The following is a 6,418-nucleotide window of genomic DNA, read 5'->3' as shown; positions in this document are numbered from 1 at the left end:
ATTAATTCATTATTTACTTCACGAGTACACATTTCGTTGTTATTACACAACTCAGTGAAAGTTACACCGCGGGTAACTGTGTCACCTTTTTTGACAATGAATTGTTCATTTGACAAGTTCAAAACAGGCACTTGTGTTAGTCCTTTATCGTCAGTCGAGACTAAACATCGATTATAAACCCAACCAATTGTTTTGAAGTACGTAGTCCTCCTTCTATACATAATTCAGTTTTCAGTAAATTTGTACTAACCGATATGTGTCCAACATGATTTTTTGGTATTACGACGGCCGTAGTCGTCCATAGTGGCACTTTGTTGTTTGTGATAACAGCTATATTTGGTATGACTTGCTCTACTGTCAGTTCTCCAGCAGTGCTAGTGATCATGATATGTGGTTGTTCAGTAAATGGGTGTCCCACTAACAACGGTATATCTTGTATTTCGTCAGGCACTACATTAACGGGCACTCTTGCTACTACTCCATCAATAGATATGTTTGTCTCAAGACGACCTAACGAATGAATTTTACCAAATCCATAACCAACAAATTCATCTGTTACTTGAGCATCATAATCAATTAACAGATTATTGACATCACTTAAACGCATAGCAACACACGCTGCTCCCATGTCGATATATGCCCTAACTGTAGCACCGTTTATGACAGCATCTTTAAAGTACTTGGACTGTGCGACTAAATGTCCAACTTGAAGTACTGATCTATTATTATTTTGATTTGTCATAGTTATTTGTGAAGTGCTTGACTTTGTTGCAGTTGTACTTGAATTTCTCCTCACATGACAGTCTCGTGCCTTGTGACCAGGAGTTGAACATTTAAAACAAGTTAAAGTCAGTTTTTGGGGACAAGTTTTTGAAGTATGACCAACAGCTCGACATCTAAAACACGTTACTTCTACTTTCGCCAAAACTTTAGATTTGTTCACATAACCATTAAATGAAAATGACTTTGATTTTTCATTTGATATGTATTGAGATGCAGACTTTAAATGTTGTAATAGTTCAAACGGACGACTATAATTTGCTAGTGGTCCCAGATAGTCACGATAACGATCATTTTGCACACCAGCTACTATCCACTGTATAATCTCACTGTCTTCCATTTTTGCTTTGTTACATCTGGACAATTTTTCATAAAAATATTCGATTATATTTTTTCCTGGTTTACGATTGTAACTTTGAGCGTCCAGTCTACACTGCATAATATCTTCCACAGACANTCTACACTGCATAACATCTTCCACAGACGATGATATAAAATTTTCCCTTAAAAGTTTAGTCCAACTAAACCAAGTACGCGAGATAGATGGTAGACTATCACGCCAAATTTTTGCAACGCCTGTCAGTCTTGACAACGCAAAGTGTTGAATGGCAACATCATCCCATTCATACAATATTGCGTACTCTTCCATTTTACTGATCCACTAATCGATCGCCATTGTACTATCTACTGGGTCATACACCGGCAAAGCAACTGATAAGTCAGCCCACAAACGCGTATGATAGTCACGTCCCATTTCGCTTACACCACCACTCATGGCACCATTGCTCAGCCCCACTTCTTCCTTGTTGTTCAATGCCATACTTGCACACAACACAATGGGCAGCAAACCGATATTTTTTTTTACACTAATGCGACCTTTGACAATCTACTACACCAACTACTTGGCTATTTTCGGCTCTGGACTAGCCCAAGTTAAAATTATGACGTACGGTAGAATACACGAATAATTTTCTTTACAGACAAAATTATAATTTTTCAAACACGCGCACTAATTCNTAATTTTTCAAACACGCGCACTTAATTTTTTTTTTTCAAAAAATTTTCGCGTTACCATGCACAATAACACAATAAAAAAAATGTAATAATTTTAACGTATACTTAACCACACTCGAACTAACCCTCCACTTGTTATCCACGCGTTTACCCCACACCTGAACTGTAATAATTTTTATAAGTCTAGAAGTTACTTATTAATAAAATGAAGAACACCAACTTTAGATATAACATAAAATATAAATGTATATTACGTGTATAACAATCTAACAACACATGACTAACGCAGGTAATTCGCACTGAGACGATAGAAGGTCAACTAACTCGCATTACCATCCATACAGATGACACAACGGTCGATCACCAGTATAGCAACGATAAGCTGACCCCTCTACTATATGAACTATATATCACACTAATAAGGAAAATAATTCAATTACTTTCCTTGCTTGTAAGGTTTAGTCTTTGTTATCTTATCTGTTTGATAGCTAACACCGTACTCTTTCGCATCGTTAACTTCTTTGTTTGAAGTGTCATACTAGTTTGGTACTTAGTTGATTTCCTTTTTATAATGGATTTCTCGGTAAACAATATTTTTAGACCGTTATGGCATACTGGGATATCAACATAAAGCAAATTTTGATTTTGTTTATGTCGTAACACAATAAGAGGGAGGTGTAAATGCAATGCGTACGAAGAAGATGAGGATATGGTGCCTGCTGTCTAGGTATTCACATGCGTGTTGTCGTACAGCAGTCACCGTGCTCGGCTGACACTCTGGGTTAGCTGTTGGTGTCGAAAGGCTGTTGTTATAGGAAGCGAATAAGGGTAACACCAAGGTATGAGGTGCAGACAAAGTGCAGGACACAAGTACTTCAAAGAGAGAACGGGGTAGCCAAGTATGAGGTGCAGACGGAGTGCAAGACACAAATACTAGGCGTACCAGGTAAGGAGTATAACAGAGTACGATGTGCAGACGAAGTGCAAGACACAAGTACTCTAAAATGTTGTGGAAGAAAGTAGATAGGTTAAAAAGGAAAAAACAAAGACTCTACTTTAAGCAGTAAGCCGGACAGCGACAACCGAGTACTGAGACTGATGAATGACACAAGGCACTGGAGTCGACTGACCATCGTGGTCAGGTCTTTTGGGTTTTTATAATAATTTGAACTACTGCCAATTTGGCAATAAATATTATTTGTTAATTCATCAGTCTCAGGAAGCGGATGTGCTGTCTGTATTTTATTAAAATAATTCTCACAATAATGGTAACATGACACCATCACATAATAATATAAACAAATAGCCTCAATTTACTATCACAACAGTCTTCACTGATAAAGCATCAATGTCCTATCCATGTTTATAAGATCTATGGCACCGCGAGTCACGTCGGCGAATATGTAAACCAGTTCACCTGTGTTTTTACATTCGCCGCACGCCCCGTCGAATCATACATATTATCTTTATAATATTGTGCGTCCGTGCTTTTCTGTATTTTGCAAGAATTTAATATTAATGTTATTTTTTTTAGTTAAAGGTTTAATAAACTGACTCTACATAATTTTAATCAAGGTGTTACGTTTATTATTTACATACCTTGTTAATTATGATTAGTGTTTGTCCTTTTTGTTCACTATCGTCTGTGACCGAATACTTCAACGTTGTTTGTCGTGTTGTGTTTATTTTCGAACGCGTTTCTTTCGTCGATATTTACCATCAAATTTTTATTTCTAATTATTTAGGATGGGTAAAGAAAAGTTATCTACTTGTGCTACTTTAAAAAAAAATACATTTCTGAATTTGGATCTGACATCTTTTCCACAGATGGGCAAGTTTTATATTGTAAAATGTGTAAAATAAAAATCAAATTCGAAAAAAAATTTAATGTATCTCAACACTTGAAAACCGATAAACATAAGAATAGTGTCAAACGTCAAAATGAACAAGTACAGAGAAAAGTACAGCTATTGTTAACCAATAAAAGTTCAGCAAAATCAGATTTCAACATGGTCTTATGTCAAGCAATGGTGTTTGCTAATATTCCGTTGAACAAGTTTTCTAATAATAAATTTCGAGTATTTTTAGAGAAATACACTGGTAAAAATATACCTATGGAAGCGACTTTACGTAAAAGTTATATTGATGATATTTTTAATACTACTATGGATAAAATGAAAATGGAAATTCAGCAAAATAAAATTTGGGTGTCTATTGATGAGACTATTGACGTAGAAGGACGGTTTATAGCGAATGATATAGTTGGAATTTTAAGACCCGATTGTCCTGGACGTACATTTTTACTGCTTTCAGAAAAACTGGACAAAGCAAAACACTCAATTATTTATAAACTGTTAGAAAAAGTAATTAGTGTTATATGGCCGGCGATATTAAGTATGATAATATCTTGTTATTTTTATCTGACGCCGCTTCTTATATGGTAAAAGCAGGCATTACTCTAAAAAATATATTTACTAAAATGATTCACGTAACTTGTTGTGCTCATGGACTTCATAGAATCGCTGAAGAAATTCGCAGACAATTTAGTACAGTCGACGAATTAATATCTAATATGAAAAAAATATTTCGAAAAGCTCCTTATCGTGTTGAAATATTTAAATCTAAAGCTCATGGTATAAAACTACCCCCTGAACCAGTTATTACGCGTTGGGGATCTTGGATAGAGCCTGCAATATACTATTGTGAACATTTTGGATCAATTCGTCACGTATTAAGTTGCCTATATGAAGACGACTCTGAATCCATCAAAAAAGCAAAACTGTGCATTAGGGTGGTCTAAAAGTGACAAAAAAAACATTTTTTTTTTTAAGTTATACTCCTACACTTGAAAATTGTTCTACCTGGTTTTATATACAATTTTCAAGAAAAAAAAACACTAAAAATTAATTTTTGAGCCATCCNAAGTTATTTAAAAAATTGTGGCAATGAGATCATGATAACGGTCATCAATGATTTTCATCAGCAGTCGAATACAAAACAAATTTGTAGTATTCCTTATCTAAAAGTATTCGAAAATTATATTTATAAGCAGGTAGTAAATGCTAACGACTTGTGTCAACGCGACCAATGTCTATTGTCTACATATAAGTTAGAAATAATAAATCAGAAAACCCAAAACCTTTAACATATATTAGTTAACAAGAAACGACGATAATATTCAGTGCATTATTTAATATATGTACACATATATTAAATATTTACTGTATACCTACATGTGATAATAACTCTATCTATAGTCAATTGATTCATTTAAACAGCCTACGATCTCGGCTGGGTATATAGGGGACTTCCATTGTCAAAAGTCAACTAAAAATACCTTAATATTTTAATGTCTAGATACGAAGAAAACTACACTAAAACATGTTTATAAAAATTTTTAGGAACTGTAATTTCCGTTCACGTTCCTTAAAAAATGGAATTTGTTCATTTTCCTCGTTCCTTTATTTTAAAAGGAAGCAGTTCCTAGCATCGTTCCTTCAAAAAGAACTCGTTCCAGGAATCCGTTCCTTTTGGAATCAGTTCCTTCTCAACACTGCCCATAATGTTACCACACTATATATCATATACCAGTCGAATTTAAAATGTTCAGTATAAGTTTTTAAAATTATTATGTTTTAAATTAAATATACCCATCTCAAGAGAATCATACAAGTTGCAGATTTCCCAATTGGGGATCGTGTCTTGTGATTTGAGGAGAAATGTTGCGGATATAATGTTCCTACATGACTTATTAAATGGTCTTATTTATTCTCCGGAATTATTATCTCACATTAGTTTTAATGTACATACTCGCTTATACAAAATGGCAGTTAGCCTGCGTGGTTGAAACATTTCTGGGCAATGACGGTGTAGTGCAAGTCGCGACAGTCAACACAGCAAGTGGGCTAAGAAAAAGAGTGGTGAGATTGTTATGTCCATTACCAACCCAAGATAATGAGTCCGACTTAAAGTGATTAAAATGTATTGTATATTATGTAATTTAATACTTATTTTTAATATTTTTTGTAATCATAATATGTTAACGCAATTATTTATTTATGTTCTAGTCAATGAATTTTTATCATGCAATATTTATATTATTTTCAGTATACCTTTTGATTGTGGGTTAAATCTTTCTATTATATTCCAATTAATTGTTTAATTTATTTTTGGTCTATTTAGTGACCGTGACCTATATTATTTATTATATTTTAAAAACTGTTCTTCAAGGTGACCCCTATGTGTTAGTATACGATTATCATTTGTGATAGTGATGATAAAAAATAGCAGTAGCAGCTATAATAGTGATGGGAATTTCGGGTCAATCGAACGATCCGGATCGTTTGGATCGGATCGTTCAAATGACCCGTTCATATAACTCGTTCTTTCGTTCATTTCTTACGATCGGTCACGGTTCTTATCAATTACTCCTTACTATGGTTTTCCTGAACGAGTTGTTCAAATTCGCATTTTCACCATGTAACATTACCGTGATATCACAATTTTTTCTGATAATACACTTGTATAATCGGGTTATATATTATTTTTAGCTTCGATGCGAAGCTGAGAAGGTATTAATTTTACTATGATGTGTTTTTTTTTTTTTTTTTTTTTTTTTTTTTTT

This window comes from Daktulosphaira vitifoliae, unplaced genomic scaffold (genome assembly GCF_025091365.1).
Source record: "Daktulosphaira vitifoliae isolate Bord-2020 unplaced genomic scaffold, ASM2509136v1 Scaffold_2, whole genome shotgun sequence".
NCBI lineage: Eukaryota > Metazoa > Arthropoda > Insecta > Hemiptera > Phylloxeridae > Daktulosphaira > Daktulosphaira vitifoliae.
Note: the sequence above shows the minus strand (reverse complement) of the source record.